Below are 20,440 nucleotides of genomic sequence, written 5' to 3'. Positions count from 1 at the left end.
TGAGAGCTTGTCTCAAAACAAACTAAAATAAAACACAGAGAATAAAGCACTGTAACAAAGGTATTTTGGTCTCTGTTTCTACAACTACAAAACTGATTCCTGGTTTTATCCTACATTTAGAGCAGGTGTTTGTTTATGCATGCTAGCCCTGTTATGTTTGTCTTTCAATAGCATTTGCATTGCCCACCTCTGTACTGCGTGTACTCTCAAATAAGTGATGCTCAGTAAGTCATATTTTAAACTAAACGGCTTGGTCTAATTTATGGGACCATTTGGGCTGGAAGAGCCATACAGTGAACCACATAGCTCATCCCCCTTTCCTAGCATAGTGGGAGAGGTTTTTTTTTATTGTCTATAAAATCCATTCTGGGTGGGTATCTACTCTCAGCCTTCATTATCTCCGGTGTTAGCGGTTCCACAGTCTCCCTTGGCAGGCTTCCTTATTGCTGAGCTGGCCTTGCTTATTAATCCTGTAATAACACCTTATGTTCCCCAAATATTGAGGCAATGCTCAAGTCTCCCCTGCTCACGCATCCCTTCCTACTCACCCTTTGAAAGGCTTCTGATACGTGTGCACTCACGTATGCGGTGTGTATGCGGTGTGTCCGCGGAAGTGGTGGGGTGACTTCATAAGCACACAGCACCGAATGATGTGGTGTGTACTCATGTTCCTGAGGCGTTCTGCAAGGGCCTTCTTAGGATGAGCATTGTCCGTCCATAGAAAATTAAGCTATTAAATCTGCAGCCCCAGCGTGGTGATGGAAGGGCTGGTGCCATGGGATGAAATTGCTTTGCAGACATATGAATTTTGCAGCCGGGAGTGTCTGTCCCTCCTTGTGCACTTTAATGGCATCGTTGATTAATGTGATGATTTAGACGTGACCACTGCCTTGTCTCTGCTGGCCAGGACAAGAGCATCAACTGGACCTGTCCTAGGAGGGTCTGGTCCACAGCTTGTCTTGGAAATAGGACTGATTACAGATAGGAGCTAGGAAGGTGGCTCAATTGGTACAGTGCTTGCTTTGCTGCCAATGAGGACCTGAGTTCCAGCTTCACAGCTCATGAAAAACAGCTCGGTGTGGTGGCATGCACTTGTAATCTCAATATTGGAGGGGCAGGGACAGGTGAATCTATAGGGCTGGTAGGCAGCCATACTAGCCTACTTTGTGAGCGCCGGCCAATGAGAGACATTGTTTGGGAGAGCAAGATGGACAGAATCTAAGCAACAACAGCCAAGTTTGTCTTTGGACTGCATACACTCATACAAACATACACACACACACACACGCCCCACACACAAGTGTGCACATCCACACACATACATGTGAGCATGCACATATACATACACATTGTCTTTCTTATTCTTTTTTTTGTGTGTGTGTCTGTGTGTGTGTGTGTGTGTGTGTGTGTGTGTGTGTAGAGGGCATGTGGGCAGGGACATCAGAGGACAACAGATCCAGGTATCTATTCTCTCTCCACCATGTGGGATCTGGGGATCAAAGTCCGGTTCCCTTCCCCACTGAGCCATCCCACTGGCCCACAGATGTTGGTCTTTAAAAAAGAATCAGTGTGGGAACTGGATGAAGAACAAGCACCATGTCCACATTTTATTTTTTAGCAATCTGTCCTTCTGGAAGCTGGCACTGAGCCAGTCTAGTCCTCAACCCCTCTTACCGCTATGCTCTCTGTGCTCCTATCTCAAGCTGCCAGTGTGTTGCTTGTGCTGGCTGGCATTGGTGGCTTTCTTTGGAAGACCGCCCAGGACAGCTGCAGGGCTGAGGAGCCTGGAGCTCATGTCCCCATGGTCCACATGAAATCTCAGGTCCTTTCTTGTGCCTGGAGACAAACTCTGACATCTAACTTGCAGCCTGTGCCTTCCTGGTAGGGTCTGTCTGAAGGAACTGTTTCCAGGAAAACTCACTTGAAAATGTAGTTAGCCTTCGCTTGCCTGCTTTCCGTTCTCTGATGACAGAGTTACCTGAGCATAGGCATTTTAGCCTGGGAGCCTCTGAGGCCCTCTTCTTCGCTTCTAGGAAACCCAGCTGCAGACACCAGGCCACACGCTGCTGTCCACCTATGGTGCGGTTAGCTGACTCGATTTCTGTGGGCATTTCCCACATGGCAAACACATTGGACCCTACATCTGCAGAGAACAGTCTCTGTTCTGAGGCTGACTCTCATTTCTTTTAAGTTCTGTGAGGTCGCAAAAGCTACTCTATTTTCAGACTGAGCAAAACTCCTTTTGGGTAGTTCATTTTGGGGTGGTGTCTGTCCTAGGCTTCTGAATAGGATGTGTCTATCAGAGCGTGAATCACACACTCCAGGAATACTAGGTGGGCTTGACTTTCAGGTGGACCATGATTCTTTGCGAGCCCCTCTCCACCTCAAGCATCTTGTCCTGCCTCATAGCTACCTGGTTACCACTACTGACCATCTGTGTTTCCGGGGAGCAGTCAGTCCCCCACCGAGTCACCTCTGCCCTCCTGGTTCTTCTTTGCCTCTGCTCTCTCAGCAGTATCTGTTTCTCCCTCCTTTAACTCAGACGCAGTGTGCACACCCACTCTACTTGATACAACAGTAGGAGGCAAGTTAAAGAGCAATTGCAAGTTAGAAGATGATGTATTTGGACATAAAAAGCAAGTTGAGATCTTAACAATTTTTGTTTTCTTTTTCTTTCTTTCTTTTCTTTTCTTTTTTCTTTTTTCTTTTCTTTTTTTTTTGTTATTATTCCCTAGAATCTCTATCCACCAATAACAAGTGGGGCCTAGAGCTAGCCGCAGAATATGATGAACTGGGAGCGGGTTCTTCTCCTCTAACCTTCACAGTCTATTCTGCTTCTAGAACAACCTATGGGAGTACAGGTCTAGTCACTGTTGGTGCCCATGTCCCAACTCCCCCACACACTCTGTGTGTACTTGTGTGTGTGTCTCCTGACACGCTGTAGGAATACGACCTGAGAAACACGGCTTGTCTCAGAAGTGAAGGCATTTCTTTTTCTTTTTCTTTCAAGAAATAAGGCAGACCTGAAAATGCCATGAATTAGCCTGGGGCACCCAAGACAACTTGCCTGGTCATGAATGTTCCAGAAACGATTGTTGCAATTTAGAACAGCATGCTCAGTGTAGTGTGGCTGCTGCCTTTAGGGCCGGGTCCTGAAATGAAGAGCTGAGAGCTTTGGTCATATTCTTCCTTTCCAAGCATGGCCTTTCACACAGGCACTGCTCCACAAATGTTTGCCAATTACCCATGACTCTTATTTCTTGTGTGTTCTCAGAGCCATTTTCCAAGGTCCTGTCCCAAATACATAATTGATAACACTGAAAAATAAGCAAGGAAATTGTATTTATGTAGCATGTTTCTGCAGCCATTAGCAGACTGGCTTGGCAGTGACAATTCAGAGTCTAATTAGCTTATGACCATGTTCTAGGATGTCTGCAAACCCCTGTGGCAGATTGACCTATTAGCACGTTCTCAGCCACCCTCTGCAAGAGGAAGCTCAGGAATAGGAAACACGTATTGAGACATTTTAATCACAGGAAACCTAACCTTTTATCCTGTAATTTCCTTCTTCTTGTTTGATTGGCATCTTCTTAGGTGTGTATGTGGGTTATGTGATCTATGTTAGAGTCCCATTTACTGTTCTTTCAGAGAGAAACCAAGGATCACGGTGTCGTGTCTTCATTTCTGTTGCTGTGATAAAGTACCACTATCGAAAGTAACTTGGGGGGAAAGAGGGCTTTGTTTGGCTCATAATTGCAGGTTTTGTTCCATTATTGTAAGGAAGTGTCCGAGATAGGGGCTTGAGACAGCTGGCCGTGCTATAGCCACAGCTAAGAACAAATGCACGAGTGCTGTCTGCTTGCTCTCATCTCCTGCTCTGTATAATTCAGGATCCCTTATCTAGAGAACGGTATTGCCCACAGTGGCCTGTGGTCCTCTTATGTCAGTTAATAATCCAAATGATACCCCCCTCCCAGGCATGGCCTCAAACTAACTAGAGTACAGGTAGATAACCCTCAGTAAGAATGTCTCTCTAATTCTAGGTTGTGTCAAGCTGACATTTAAAAACTAACCCGAATAAGGTTCTGTCAAACTTGAAAGCTAGACTCGGTTCAGCTTCAAATCAACCTGTCCTTCTCATGGCCGGGTCCTACCTGGAACATTATTTCCTTCATTTGCCAACAGAGCTGAAACAAGCCATGGTCATTTGCATGCAGGCCACCCTGACTAGTTATATGCTCCATTAGAAAGCAGTGGTGTCCTTGGCAAAATTGAATCAAGATCAGATAAACAAATTAAATAGGCCTATTTCTCCTATAGAAATAGAAACAATCATTGATAGTCTCCCAACCAAAAACAGCCCAGGGCCAGATGGTTTCAGTGCAGAATTCTATCAGACCTTCAAAGAGGAGCTAATACCGATACTCTTCAAGCTAGAATAAAGATAGAATTGGATGGAACATTACCAAATTCTTTCTATGAGGCCACAGTCACGTTGATACCTAAACCTCACAAAGACCCAACAAAAAAAGAGAACTTCAGACCAATTTCTCTTATGAACATAGACGCAAAGATACTCAATAAAATACTCGCAAAACGAATACAAGAACACATCAAAACGCCACCAAACCAAATAACCCAATTGAGAAATGGGGCTCAGAATTAAACAGAGAATTCTCAACAGAGGAATATCAAATGGCTGAGAAACACTTAAAGAAGTGCTCAACATCTCTAGTCATCAGAGAAATGCAAATCAAAACAACCCTGAGATTCCATCTTACACCCATCAGAATGGCTAAAATCAAACATTCACGTGACAACACATGCTGGCGAGGATGTGGAGAGAGAGGAACATTCCTTCATTGCTGGTGAGAATGCAAACTAGTACAGCCACTTTGGAAATCTATCTGGTGCTATCTCAGAAAAATGGGAATAGGGCTTCCTCAAGACCCAGCTATTCCACTCCTTGGAATATACCTAGAAGATGCTCCAGCACACAACAAGAAAATTTGCTCAACCATGTTCATAGCAGCCTTATCCATAATCGCCAGAACATGGAAACAGCCTAAGTGTCCCTCAGTAGAAGAATGGATAAAGAAACTGTGGTATATTTACACTATGGAATACTACTCAGCTATTAAAAACAAGGAATTCCTGAAGTTTGTGGACAAATGGATTGAGCTAGAAATGATCATAATGAGTGAGCTAACCCAGAAGCAGAGAGACTCAAATGGTATATACTCACTTATAACTGGACACTAGCCCAAGGGGCAGGTCCCATGAAATTCTGCACCTACCAGGAAAGTGGAATAGAGGTGAGAACATCCTATTGAGACTCTAGGTGAGAAAAATATAGGGGATAGGGAAGTAGGTGGATCCAGAGGGTCCTAGAAACCTACAAGAGAAACATTATGATGGGTGGATCTGAGCCCAGGGGTTCTGCTTGATCAAAGGCACCAACCAAGGACAAAACGTGCAGCCATCATCAAACCCCTACCCAGATCTAACCAAGGGACAGAACATTCTCCACAGTTAAGTGGAGACTGGGGACTGACTTTCACAGGATCTCTGGTGCCCCATATTTGGCCATGTCCCTTTGTTGGGGAGGCCCAATGGCACTCGGAGGAAGGATAGCAGGCTACCAAGAAGAGACTTGATACCCTAGCACCATATTCAGGGGGAGAAGGTCCCCCTTGGTCACAGTCATAGGGAAGGGGGATTGGGGTGGAAGTGGGAGGGAGGGAGGAATGGGAGGATGTATGGGATGGGATAGAAAATGAGATGTAATATGAATTATTTTATTTTTCAATAAAAATTTGTTAAAAAGAAAAAAAAGAAAGCAGTGGTGTCCAGTGTCGTGGTGTGTAATATCCACTGTGGAGAAGACAGCTTTGGTGTCAGTCATGGAACCTCGGAAGTGCAAATGCAAAACAATATTCCACAAAGCCAAGCATGAAGACCTGAGTTTGGATCTCCAGAGTCCACATAAAGCCAGGCACCAGAGCATAGTACATGTCTGGTATCTGTAATCCCAGGGCTCCCTGCTGTGAGATGGAAAATGGAGACAGGGAAATCTGTAGAGCTCCTGGGCCAGCTAGACCTGCCTATTCAATATTGTACAACAAAAGACCCCGTCTTGAGGTGGAAAGTGAGGACCATACCTGAGCTTGTACTCTGGCCTCCATGGACACACAGAGGCTCACAGAGGCTTATAGGCATCCACTTTCACACATGAGTATACACACACACACACACACACACACACACACACACACACACACACAAAATTAAAAACAAAAAATCTCTAACAAACAAGCAACAACAATAAAACCTGCTTCTACCAAGTAACTGAGACTTGAAATATTTACCAAAAGCTGTAATAAGTGCTGAAGTGTTGTCTCCATCACCTGCCCACTGGATAGACAGGAGTGTAGCATCTCCTTTGCTGATTGGGTTAGACTATGGGCTTAATATGGCTACCAGCTCCTCATGGGCTAGCCCCAAAGTCCTGCTTAGTTCATGGTTACAGGAAGAAAAGCCCCCACAAGTCAGTGGGACTAACCATAAAGCAGATGGCTGTTTAGCGTTTCTGTGATCAGATGGACCAGGTTTACTTTTAGCTCTGTGATGGAAGACAGGCTGTTCAGCTCTGGGTTTTGCCTTGTTTTCCCCATCTGTTCAGTGGGATTGTATTAGCCAGCTGAAATGAAAGTAAAAAATTAGAACGGTGAGGTCTAACCTGCTTATCATAAGGTACCTAGAAAAATGCTAGTTAATATTTAAGGGCAAAATGAGGCTTGTAACGTTATCCTTGTACCTTTAGCTTAGATGGATATAATCTAAGTTCTTCACAGTTCCAATTTATAATACAAATATAACTTAGTGTTTGAGGGCTCAGTCCCAATTTAAGAGTATAAAGGTGTCTTTTAAAAATATGGTTATCGATGAGGTGGCCCGGTGGGTACAGATACTTGTTACAAAGTCTGATGACCTGAGTTTGAGAATCTGGGGACCCACATGGTAGAAGGACAGAACCATCTCCCAAAAGCTGTCCTTGACCTCCGCTGCTGTGGCGTATGTGTACTGTGCTGTGTCAACCTAACACAGAGTACGGTCATCTGGGAGGAGGAGACCTCAATTTAGGGATGGCTCCATCAGACTGGTCTGCATTGGCATTTTCTTGATTGTTGCTTGACTTGGGAGGGCCCAGCCTTCTGTGGGCAGTGCCACCCTTGAGCGGATGGGCCTGGAAGGCAAAAGAAATGAAGCTGAACATGAGCCTGGGAGCAAGCCAAGAAGCAGTGTTCCTCCGTGTCCCCGTCTCTGCTCCTGCCCTGACTTCTCTCTACAAGGAGCTGTGATTGGGATGTGTCAGCCAAATAAACCCATTCCTCCCCAGGCTGCTTTTGGCCAGGGTTTTTATTACACAAATATAAAGCAATTGATACATGCCCATGCATATACACACAATAAACAAACAAACAAATAAATAAAGTTAATACAAAACTTCAACTAGGATATAAAAACGAAGTAAGAGGCTAGACTGAATAATTTTCTGCTCCTAGTTTTGATTCAATATTTTCTTAAAGCGATGTTTCCCATTATTTTTTTTTATGGATTGTTTTCTGCAACCACACAGAGGATTTTCAAAGACCCTGATCACTCTATATTTTTTAAGAAACACTGTTGTGTTTTTATATTCAGTTTAATGGCTTTTTTCCCCCATCCTGTAGCTCTGAAGCCAGGGATGATAAATCAAAAACTAATATTTCCAAGCACCTCAAACAACTAAGAGCCTATGATAGATTAAATATAGGCCAAATGAGGCCCATGGCTGATTGGTTCTAATTAGATATAAGGTAGATGTTCTCTCAGTTGGGCCTTTTGTTAAAATCAGAACACACGGTTGTGTGGGCTCTCTGTGTTGCCCTTTGCAAAATCATTTAGAAATATTTTGGGTCTGCTGCAGCTGAGACAATATGGCTCAGCAGCATATTGGCAGCTTCATAAGCCTGTCACATTTGTCATGCAGACAGTGGTCTTTATGTGCAAAGCTGTCAGGCAGATTGAGTCTGCAGTTCCTCTTTGCCTGAAATCATAGGCTGGAACCCCAGTATCAAACCGAAAGCTGCGCTGGCATTTGGAACCGGTCAGGCATGGGTTACGATTGTTTTATGACAGATCTTCTTCTTGTAAAGTTTATCAGTTATGTTTTTTCAGCATAACTTTGACTGTAAGGTCTGCCTTCTCATTGTTGTGGCTGCTTTTTGTTGTTGCTTACATATTGGACATGGACCTGCTTCTTGGTTATGTTTGAGGTGGTGTGTACGTTGTGGGTGTACACACATGCCCACGCATGCACACATAGGCATGTGAGTGTGAGTGCCCGTGCACACATGACAAAGCCAGAGGAAAATTTCAGATGTTCTTGTCAAGCACTGATTTATTTCTTTGAGGCAGGCTCTCAAGGAATTTAAAGGCAGACTTACTAGCTTGCAAGTACCTGCCATTCCAGGCCCCCCATTTCCCCACCTTTAATGGCATGACCACCAGCAATCACAGCCAGTGGATCCTGGGAAGGGGAGCAAGGCAGAAATGGCCAAGGGATGGAGACTTTGGGGGGCTATGGTGAGCACTGAGCACAGGAGAAACAGATTTCTTGGGAGACAGCTTCAGTGCGAGAATTCATTTAGTTGGGGAAAAAAGATTATTTAAACCTTTGTGGGGTCAATAGGGGCTATGGGGTGATTGTTCATCATTGGCTAGGGCCAGGGTGCTAAGGATGCCTCATTTGTATAAGGAGGAATTCCAGGTGCTGCTGGACTTTGCCTTATAAAGAGAGAAGGAGATTAACCTGGCTGCCTGGCTGCAGCATCTCCTCGGGAGGGAGAGGGAGGGAGGGAGCACAGGGCTACTGTGCCAGGGCATGCAGGTCCGGGCAGGGAGGGAGCGGTCCTATTACTGCTGATCTCCAGATGAGATTTCCAGGGTTTGGACACACCTCAACCCTACTTTTGCTCTGAGCCAGCTACCCCTGGTCCCATGGTTCCCTGGCCCCACCAGCACCAAAGAGCTTCTTCTTCTCCCCCATGCTAGGATTGCAAGCTGTTGGCTTTGTGCATAGTTGCTGAGATCTGAGGTCAGGATGATGCCTTACCCACTGAGCAAGCTCTCCAGCCCCATGTTTGGATGTTTTGAAATGATTAACTTCACAATTTGACTCCCCCATCAGCACTGCAGCCTCACTCTTGCTGTGCAAACCAGTTCTGGTAAGGCAGGAGGAGGCAGTTATCTGCTTCCTTGTTTTTATTAGATCTCCAAAGATAATCCTTGTCAGCGTTCATGAAGTGTCAGTCCGTCTCAGAAGTGGATGCTGTGTGCGATGTGTAGTTTATGTTGGACCGATCAGTGAGAGTCCTTACAAATTGTGCAGATAGCCCAAGGGGAAAAATCGGGAGGGTCGGTTTACTTATTTTACTTAGCGATGAACTTTCTCAAGAAACTGGCCCACCCGTCACAGCTTCCGGGGCCAAATGAGGAAAGGAATGGCTAGGAAAAACGCGCACAGCCCAGGCGCTTCTCTTCAGGCAGCCCCTTGGCAAGAAAGCTCCTGTTGCAGAGTGGGCTGCCTGCCAGGACTCCGCTAAGCACTTCCCCCCACCCCTGCCCCGCCCAGCGCTTCAAGCCTTGGAATGTGGGAGAAGCTTCAACTCTGGGACCCTGGGACCGCCCATTCTCCAAGGTCTTGCCAGGCCTCACAGCCACCCAGCTCAGAACTGGAAATGGCAGGGACAGGGTTCCTCCCCAGTGTAAAGAGGCCAAGGAGTGCATTCTGGTGACCCACCCCCTGTCCCTCCATTCCTCTGACTTTGCTCCTGAACTGTTTTATTTCTGAAAGGAGATCTGCTTTGTCCGCTTTGAAATGGTTCTAAGGTACCCAGGGTGGGTGGGTGACTCTCTGAGCATGGGCTGGGCAAAGCCCAACTCCCCAGCTGATCAGCCTTTCTGTTTCTTCTCAACAAAAGACAACCGTTTTTTTTTTTTGCTCCCCATAAGTTCACTGCAAAACCTCCATCTGGAATGAATTCGGCATCTTTAACAAATATGTGTTCCCTCTTCAAAAAACCATCTAAAAATAGTGCTCAAGCAAGGCAGACAAAAATATTTTGACGTTTTCTGCATGTTTCGTGGGGTAAGCACAGTTTGAAACGGGCTCTCTGTTAATTTTCACACGAGTAAGAGTCGATGTCCTTTTTTTTTTTCTGTCTGCGTGCACAGTGTATTTTACTCCAGGGTGATTTCTGATTCAAAACATAACATAGCAATTGTGTGTGTTAGAAAGGCCCCGCTTTTATCACAGCTGGACCTCATATAGAATTCAGGTTACAAGTACCCAAAGTGAAATGTTCTATCGAGTTCTATTGACATATGACAGTATTCATTTTTTTTTTTAAATTAGATTTGTGTGAATAAAAACATAGCTACCCTAAGACTTGTGCTCACGATCTACAGCACAAATCATATTAACATTATCAACCTCAGTTCTAAGTGAGGGGTTGCCCTGGTAAGCCAAGAGCCATTGCTGTGTGTGCTCACCTGAGAGTCTGATACAGAAATCACTGGGCCAGCCTGGGCTACACAGTGATATGCTGGAAAAGGAAAAAAGGAGAGAGGAAGAGAGAGAGACAGAGACAGAGACAGAGACAGAGACAGAGAAGGCTGCAAGGTTGGCTAAGCAGTTAAGAACACTTTCTACTCTTGCAAAGGCAAAGGAAGTTCACTCTGTTCTCCACACACATGCCAGGCAGCTCAAGACTGTCAGCAGCTCCACTCCAGGGCATGTGATGCCCTCTTGTGGCCTCTGTGGAACTGCACACATGTACACACATAAACTTTGAAACAAACAAAACAAAAAAGAAAGAAAAAAAGAAAAAAATATCAAGAGCCAATAAATGTTTTTAAATATTTAAAAAGCAGAATACCTCCTACCATTTATTAATTAATCAGCTACAATGTATTACACAAAATGAAAAGGCTTGAATATATAGTCCATATACATATTTATAAAATGTAATACATATATACAGTTGTAGGTTTTAATTGAATCCTGTAAATGTTTATGCAGGAAAACTGAAGCTCAAAGGATTTAGCAAATGGCTCTAGGTAACCTGGGTGGTTAATAGTGAGAAATACAGTTAAAACAGGCCTCAGACTCTCCTTCCTGCCTTTACATCCCCTTTGAGGAAAGACAAAAGGATAATGCATTCATCTTTTTGATAATAGCACTATTTAAATTGTTAGAAAAAAATCAAGTTCAGATTCAGCATATCGTCTTCTTTTTCTTAGCTCTCTAATCTTCTTCCATATTCTAATATGTAAAGTGTTAGAAAACATTTAGGCTGGGTTTTAATGATCTCATTATAGTTTCCATGTTTCCTTTGTTATTTTATAGATCTCCATAAAATTGGAGAAAACAGTTCAGCTTAAAATTGCTGAGGATTTAGAGAAGTATTAATTATTGAAAACATGGCTAGCATAGGGTTAATTACTAGTAGCTGACATGTTGTTCTGGGCATGTTTAAACTGTTGGGAAACTCCCTTGGTTGATCAGAACTGTTCTTCCACTGAGAAGCACAGTGTCTGTGGGGTCTAGGGAGGATTTTGAGCCCAAAACATCATCACTGTTCAGATTCAGATGCGCATCCCAGTGTCAGAGGAGGCTGTGAACCAAGGTTGGTGGAATGGTCGAGTTATCTTACGGTCCTCAGCATACATATAAAAGACCCCTCACAGTGCTGTTCATGTCTGTGAATGCGTAGAATCCCATGTGTGCAGAGGCAACACACATGTAGTAAGGTGTAACTTTCTAGGGTAGAGGGCAAAACACCATCCAGAGGCTGCAAACAAGTCCACCGAAGTCCCAATTCCCTGGACTAGACTTGGATCTTCCAAGATCTTTGCATTCCCACGTTTAATATGAAAATACAGAGGTTCAACAGTACTGGTCCACAGGCCCCACACTTAAGGCTCGCTCATAATAGAAATATCTGGACTCGATCTGTATGTCTGCATGTTTGTCTACATATCGGCGCAGTCTGTGCTGTTTCTTCTGCACCAGGAATTGCTCTTTGTAAGCCTTCAGGTATTTGGGTATTCTCTCTCTCTCTCTCTCTCTCTCTCTCTCTCTCTCTCTCTCTCTCTCTCTCTCTCTCTCTCTCTCTCTCTAAAAGCCACATCAATTTTGTCTTGATTTGCATTCATTTTTATGTGCCAAACTATAAAATATCAGTTCCAGCATCTCTGAGACCATAAATGAGGCTTAGCATGTATTTTATACTTCATCAGTGAGTTATATAATAGCAAGTGAGATGTTTCATACTTTCCAGATTGACGTCAGTTGAGGCACCAGAAAAGAGTAAATTGGCTTGCCTTCAGTCCCATAATCATGGCCCTTGTCGACTATAGACTAGACCCTCTCCCACAAAGGTTTAGCACAGTGGGTTTTCAAAGTGTGGCCCCTTCAGTAGGAGCTGTAGCACCTCCTGGGAACTTGGAGTCAATGTACAAACTGGAGTGCCAACCGTGACTGACTGAGTCAGAATATGTGAGTAGGGTCGAGAGGTCTGTCCTTTTAAAACTTTCCAGGGACTAAGGTGGGAACTCTGATAGTGATGTGTCTTGTAAGTGTGAAGACCCAGGTTTGACTCCTTAGAAGCCATAAGGAAAAGAAAATCAAAACCAAAACTGCACATGGTGGCTTGCACCCACAATCTCAGAGCCAGATAGACAGACACAGGCAGATCCCTTGAGCTGCTCAGCAGCCCTCCTCCTAGCTGACAGGATAAGCTCCAGGATGGGGGAGAGCCTACATCAAAAACCTACTATGGATGGACAAAGTTGTCTTGTGGCCAATACATGCAAGGGTGCTCATGTGCACCTGCACACACACATGTATACACACACACTTTTGCACACTCACACATGTGTGCAGGCACACACATACATACACACATAAGTACATGCATGCATACACATTCACATACATGTGCATACATGCACTTACTATGCTCACATATGTACAAGTGTACACACATGCATACCATAAGGGTTTACACATTTATACACACATGCACCTTTGAAATAATTCTGGTGAAGACTAATAAATGAAAACTAACATTCCACCTCTTTAGATTGTACCAGAGAGGTTTTTGTTTCTCTCTTTGTGCCTCCCTCTGTTTTTTCTTTTTTTCATTCTTCGCTAATAATTTAATTCTTCATTGATACCATTTTTATTCTATGAATACTTGAGCTTCTTTGTTCCACCTAGTCAATGTCTTTAAAATACCTAGGTTATTAAGATGTCGCTGTGTCGGCTGTTATTTAGGACTCTTGATAGTGTTTGGGGTCAAGTGTGCCCTGCCTGTGTGGACCAGTGGCCCTGAGTCATCAAACGGCCAGTTTTGGTATGATTTTGGTTGCGTATGTTCTGCTAATTTCAGATGATGGCCTGGTTTGTTGCAAAGTCTGCTTCACTGACTACTGGTTGGCATGGTTTTTAGCAGCCCCCACTCAGTGGTCAGTCACTGGAAGCCAGCCAGACTCCACTCTCTGACTGTTGTGTTGCTCCTGTGGGGATGATTCCTGGGCCAAATCCTTGAGAGTCAGGGTTAGCATGGGGAAGTCTGCCTTCTCAAGGACCCAGGCCCTAATTCTAAGGATAGCTTGAGGAATCTTCTCCTTTGAGTTCTGATCCTCAATTCCCTTTTCATCCAAACTAAATTCAGTTTGTTATCCTTGTCTGATTGAAAATAGAAAGAAAGAAAGAAAGAAAGAAAGAAAGAAAGAAAGAAAGAAAGAAAGAAAGAAAGAAAGAAAGAAAAGGAAAGGAAAGGAAAGGAAAGGAAAGGAAAGGAAAGGAAAAGGAAAGGAAAGGAAAGGAAAGGAAAGGAAAAAGGCATTTTAAAAAATGTCAAAGAGATCCTGGGAGCAGGCAGTTTGGAGTGTGCCCAATAGGAAGCCAGTGAGTTCTCTGATGGTGTTTCCTGTGCTGGTGTGAGCACTGGGACGGGACGTAGCTGCAGGTCCTCACATGTGTGCAGTTGTTGACCTGAATTTCTTGTCTTTTGTTGTCCAACAACATATGTAAAGTGTTACATTATTAAGCAAGGAAAGAGAAGAGCTTCTTAGCTGTTGCTTCGCTCCTAAGAGCACCACAAGGTAGAGACAGTAGGAATATGCCTTAATCCTTTGGCTTTTTTTCATTCGTTAATTTATTTACATATTCACTTTACCTCTGGATCTAAGTCTCCCCTCTTTCTTCTCCTCTCCACCCCCCAGTCCCTCCCTCATACTCTCCTCCTCCCATTCGTAGCTCCCTGTCTCCTCAGAGAAGGTGAGGCCTACCATGGATATCAATCAGCCAGCCTTGGCATATCAATTACAGTAGGACTAGGCACATCTCCTATTGAGACTAGACAAGGCAGGCCAGTTAGGAGAAAGGGGTCTAAGAGCAGGCAACAGAGTCAGAGACAGCCCCTGCTCCAGTTGTTAGGGGACCCACAGGAAAACCAAGCTGTGCATCTGTTCCATATGTGAGGAACCTAGGTCCATCCCACGCATGCTCTCTGGTCAGACGTTCAGTCTCTGAGAGCCCCTATGGCCCAGGTTAGTTGATTCTGTAGGTTTCCTTGTAGTGTCCTTGACCTCTGTGGCTCCTTCGATCCTTGCTCCTCCTTTTCCACAAGGCTCTCTGAGCTCTACCTGTTTTGGCAATACGTCTCTGCTTCAGTTTCCATCAGCTTCAGGGTGAAGCATATCACAGCACAGTTATGCTAGGCTCCTGTCTGCAAGTATAGCAGAATATCATTAATAAGATTCGTGGTTGACTCCCTCTCATGGGATAGGTCTCAAGGTGGTCCAGTCATTGCTTGGCCATTCCCTTAATTTCTGCTTTATCTTTATTCCTGCACATTTTGTAGCTTGGATACATTTTTGTGTGAAGGTTTTGTTGATGTTCCATTGGAAGTTTTGCCTGGTGACAGGAGGTGACCATTTCAGGTTCCACATCCCCTGCTGCTAGGAGTCTTAGCCAGGGTCACCCTCATATATTCCTGGCAGTTTCCGTTGCACTATGTTTCGGACTGGTCCAAGAGATGTCCCTGGGGGACTGACTTCTGTTCTCTCTCACAGTTCTTTCTCTCTCCGTCCTCCCCACCACCTCTCCCATCTAGTTCCCACCCTCCCTCCACCTCTAATGCCTTTTTATTTCCCATTCTGAGTGAGATCCAAGCATCTTCCCTTGGGCCCTCCTTGTTTACTTAGCTTCTTTGGATCTGTGGTTCTCCTGTACATTATGGCTAATACCTGCTTATAAGTGAGTACATACCATGCGTATCATTCTGGGTCTGAGATACCTCACTCAGGATGATATTTTCTAGTTCCATTCATTTGCCTGCAAATTTCATGCTGTCCTTGTTTTTAATAGCTGAATAGTATTTCATTGTGTAAATGTACCACATTTTCTTTATCCATTCTTCAATTGAGGGACATCTAAGTTGTTTCTAGTTTCTGGCTATTACAAATAAAGCTGCTATGAACATAGGTGAGCAAGTGTCCTTGTAGTATGGTGGAGCGTGTTTTTTCTGTTTGTTTGGTTTTTTGGGGAGGGTTGTTTTGTTTTGTTTGGTATATGCCAAGGAGTGATATAGCTGGGTCTTGAGGTAGAACTATTCCCAATTTCCTGAGAAACTGTCAAATTGATTTCCACAGTGGTTGTGCAAGTATGCACTCCTACCAGAAGTACAGGAATGTTCCCCTTGCTCCACATCTTTGCCAGCATGTGCTGACACTTGAGATTTGTTTTTGTTTTTGTTTTTGTTTTTTTTAATCTTGGCCATTCTTACAGGTGTAAGATGGAATCTCAAGAGTTTTGATTTCCTTTCCCTAATGGCTGTAGATGTTGAACATTTCTTCTTTAAGTGCTTCTCAGCCATTAAAGAGTCCCCTGTTGAGAAATTTCTGTTTATCTCTGTGCCCCATTTTTAAAAATTAGGTTATTTGGTTTGCTGGTTTCTAATTTCTTGAATACATATATTGGGTATTAGCTTTCTGTTAGGTGTAGGGCTGGTGAAGATATTTTCCCATTCTGTAGTCTGTTGTTTTGTCCTATTGATGGTGTCCTTTGCCTTGCAGAAGCTTTTCAATTTCATGAGTTTCCATTTATTGATTATTGATCTTAGTTCCTGAGTTGTTGGTGTCTGTTCAGGAAGTTGTCTCCTGTACCAATTTGTTGAAGGCACTTCTGCACTATCTCTTCTAATAGATTTAGTGTATCTGGTTTTATGTTGAGGTCTTTGGTCCACTTGGACTTGATTTTTGTGCAGGGTGATATATATATATATATAATTTTCTATATGCAGATATCCAGTTAGACTAACACCATTAGTTGAAGTTGTTATCTTTTTCTATTGTATTGTTTTGGCATCTTTGTCAAAAATAAAGTGTCTGTAGGTGTGTGGGTTTATTTCTGGGTCTTCAATTTGATTCTATTGATCCATTATCTGTTTCTATGCCAGTACCATTCAATTTTTTTTATTACTATTGCTCTATAGTATGGCTTGGGATCAGGAATGGAGAGAACTCCTGAAGATCTTTTATTGTGTAGGATTGTCTTGTCATATACGTCTTTCACGTGCTTGGAGAGAGTTACACAATGATATTTTATATTATTTGTGGCTATAGTGAAGGCTGCTGTTTCCCTGATTTCTTTATCAGCCAGTTTATCACTTGTATAAAGGAGGACTATTAATTATTTTTTTTTTTTTAGTTAATTTTGTATCCAGCCACTTTGATGAAGATGTTTCAGCTGTAGGAGTTCTCTAGTAGAATTTTTGGGTCTTTATGTACACGATCATATCATCTGTTAAAGTGATACTTTGACTTCTTCCTTTCCAATTTCTATTCCCTTGATGTTCCTTAGTTGTCTTATTGCTCTACCTAGGACTTCAAGTGCTGTACTGAAGAGATACAAAGAGAGTGGACAGCCTTGTCTGTCCCTGAATTCAGTGGAATTGCTTTAAGTTTCTCTCCATTTAATTTGATGTTGGCTATTGGCTTGATGTATATTGCCTTTATTATGTTTATGTATGTGCCTTATATCCTTGTTCTCTCCAAGACTTTTAAAATAAAGAGATGTTTGATTTTGTCAAATGATTTTTCAACATCTAGTGAAATGATCATTTTTTTTTCTTTCAGTTTATTTATATGGCGAATTACATTGATGGAATTTTGTATATTGAACCACCCTTGCATCCCGGGAATGAAGAGTACTTGATCATGGTGGATGATGCTTTTTATGTGTTCTTGGATTAGGTTTATGAGTGTTTTGTTGTGTATTTTTACATCAATGATCGTAAGAGAAATTGGTCTGAAATTCTCTTTCTTTTTTAGGTCTTTGTATAGTTTAAGTATCAGGGTGACTGTAGCCTCATATGAAGAGTTTGAAAATGTTTCTTCTGTTTCTAGGTTGTAGGGTCGTTTGAGGAATAGTAGTATTAGCTCTTCTCTGAAAGCCTGGTAGAATTCTGTGTTAAAACCATCTGGTTTTAGGCTTATCGTGGTTGGGAGGCTTCTAATGACTGCTTCTATTTTTTAGAGGGCTATAGGACTATTTAAATTGTGTACTTGATCTTGATTTAACTTTGGTAAGTGTAATGTTTCAAGAAAATAGTCCATTACATTTGAATTTTTCCAATTTTGTAGAGTACAAGCTTTTCAGTGATTCCTTGGATTTCCTCTGTTTCTGTTGTTATGTCCCCTTTCCATTTCTGATTTTGTTAATTTGGATACTCTCACTCTCTATCTTCCTTTTAATTAGCTTGTGTAAGGGTTTGCCAATCTCGTTTATTTGGTCAAAGAAACAGCTCTTGGTTTTGTTGAATCTTTGTGCTGTTCTCTTTGTTTATAACTTATTGATTTCAGCCCTGAGTTTGATTATTTCCTGCCAGTCTACCTCCTCTTGGATGTGTTTGTCTCTTTTTTGTTCTCAAGGTTTCAGGTGTGCTGTTATGTTACTGGTCACAGGTATTCTCCTACAATGAAAGGGGTTAACTCAAACCAAATTGAGAGTATATAAAGACAGGTTTGTTGGAACCTGATCTCTTGGTCAGGTTCACTGATCTCACAGGAGGAGGTCAGGGAAGTCACTGTGTATTTGGGAAGACAGAAAAGATGGGGGGAGTGGCAGAGAGAGAGAAAGTGCATGTGCAGAAAGAAAGGAGAAATGGAGAGAGAGAGAGGGAGAGAGAGAGAGAGAGAGAGAGAGAGAGAGAGAGAGACGAAATGCCTGAATTATATAGTGAAGAGCCTCTAGGGGAGAAAAGCCCTACCCTTGGGCTGGAAAATTTAGGGTAGAGGCTGGGTATGCCAGTCATGCCCTGTAAGAGGTAGGGACTGAGGGATGCTGAGAGAACCTGGCCTCTGCTTTGTTGTGTTAAATAGGCACCTCAATCACTTGTCCAGATGTGAATCCCAATAGTTTGCATGAGCTGTCTTCAATTTCTTTATGAAGCACTTAGTGCTATGGACTTTCCTCTTTCATTGTGCCCTATAATTTTGGGTATGTTGTGACTTCATTTTCATTGAATTCTAGAAAGTCTTTGTTTTCTTTATTCCTTCACTGCCCCAGTGGTCATTGAGAAGAGAGTTATAGTCTTTCTGTTATTGCTAAAGTCCAGCTTTAACCCATGATGATCTGATATGATATAGGGGTTATTTCAATTTTCTTTTATCTCTTAAGACTTGCTTTGTGACCAAGTATATGGTCAATTTTGTAGAAGGTTCTGTGAGGTGCTAATAAGAAGTTATATTCTTTTTGTTTTTGAATGGAATGTTTTATAGATACTGTTACCTCTAGTGGATTCATTATGTCGATTAGTTTCATTATTTTGCTATTTATATGTTCTGTCTCAGTGACCTGTCCATTGACGAGAATGGAGTGTTGAGGTCTCTTACTATTAATATATTGGGTTTGGTGTGTGATTTAAGCTTTAGTAATATTTCTTTTATGAATGTAGGTTCCCTTGCATTTGGGGCACAGATAGTATTGAGACATCATCTTGGTAGGTTTTTCATTTGATGATTATGAAGTGTCCTACTCTATCTCTTTTGATTAATTTTGGTTCAAAGTCTATTTTATTAGATATTGGAATAGTTACTCTAGATTGCTTCTTCATTCCATTTGCTTGGAAAACATTTTTCAGCTCCTTACTCTGAGATAATGTCTATCTTTGATGCTAAGGTGTGTTTCTTGTATGCAGCAAAATGATGGATCCTGTTTTCTCATCCATTCTGTTAGCCTATGTTTTTTTTATTGGGGAATTGAGTGCATTGATGTTGAGAAAGAAATGACCAATGATTGGTAATTTCTGTTATTTTGATGGTGGTGGTAGTATGTGTGTGTGTGTGTGTGTGTGTGTGTGTGTGCGCGCGCGCGCGCGCGCGCGCACCTGCGCATTGCCCTTCTTTTGATTTTTGCTGGTGTGGACTTATTTATTTTCTGTTTTTGTGGGTGTAGTTAATCTCCTTATTTTGTAGTTTCTTTCTATTATCTTCTTTAGGGCTGGATTTATTTATAGATATTGTTTAAATTTGGTTTGTCATGGAATGTCTTATTTTCTCTGTCTATGATGATTGAAAGATTTACTGGGTATAGTGAACTGGCCTGACATCTGTGGTCTCCTAGAATCTACAAGACATCTTCCTAGACCCTTATGGCTTTTAGAGTCTCTGTTGAGAAGCCAAGTATAATTCTGATAGGTCTGCCCTTATATGCTACAGGACATTTCCCCCTTGTAGCTTTTAATATTTCTATTTTAATTCTGTGCATTTAGTGTTTTGATTAACATATGGTGGGATGATTTTCTTACTGTTACACTCTTTTTGGTGTTCTGTAACTTCTTTTATGTTTATAGGCATCTCATTCTTTAGGTTAGGGAAATTTTTTAAATGATTTTTGTTGAAAATACTTTCTAAACCTTGGAGCTGGGAGTCTTCTCCTTCTTCTTATTCTTAGGTTTCATCTTTTCATAGTGTCCCATATTTCTTGGGCATTTTGAGTCAGGAACTTTTCAGAGTTCACATTTTTTTTGGACTAATGTATCAATTTCTTCGATCTTATCTTCTATGCCTCAGAGTCTCTCTTCCCTCTCTTGTATTCTATTAGTGATAATTACATCTCTAGTTCCTGTTCTCTTCCCTAAGTTTTTCATCTTCAGTATTCTCTCAGTTTTTGTTTTCTTTATTGCTTCTGTTTCCATTTTTCAGGTCTTGAACAGTTTTATTCATTTTTTTCACCTGTTTGGTTGTATTTTCCTGTGTTTCCATAAGAGAGTCATTCATTTCCTTTTAAAAGGCCTCTATCATCTTTATAATATTGGATTTA

At 42.4% G+C, this 20,440-nt stretch overlaps 1 protein-coding gene across 11 annotated transcripts in view; it reads left to right on the top strand.

The window, feature by feature from the left end:
* Rbms3 (RNA binding motif single stranded interacting protein 3) overlaps nt 1-20,440 on the top strand; it is a 998,257-nt gene that overhangs the window by 380,993 nt on the left and 596,824 nt on the right. The window lies entirely within an intron of this gene.

Source organism: Acomys russatus, chromosome 32 (assembly GCF_903995435.1).
Source record: "Acomys russatus chromosome 32, mAcoRus1.1, whole genome shotgun sequence".
Taxonomy (NCBI): domain Eukaryota; kingdom Metazoa; phylum Chordata; class Mammalia; order Rodentia; family Muridae; genus Acomys; species Acomys russatus.
The sequence above is the reverse complement of the archived record's forward strand: the minus strand, read 5'-3'. Positions and strand labels throughout refer to the sequence as shown.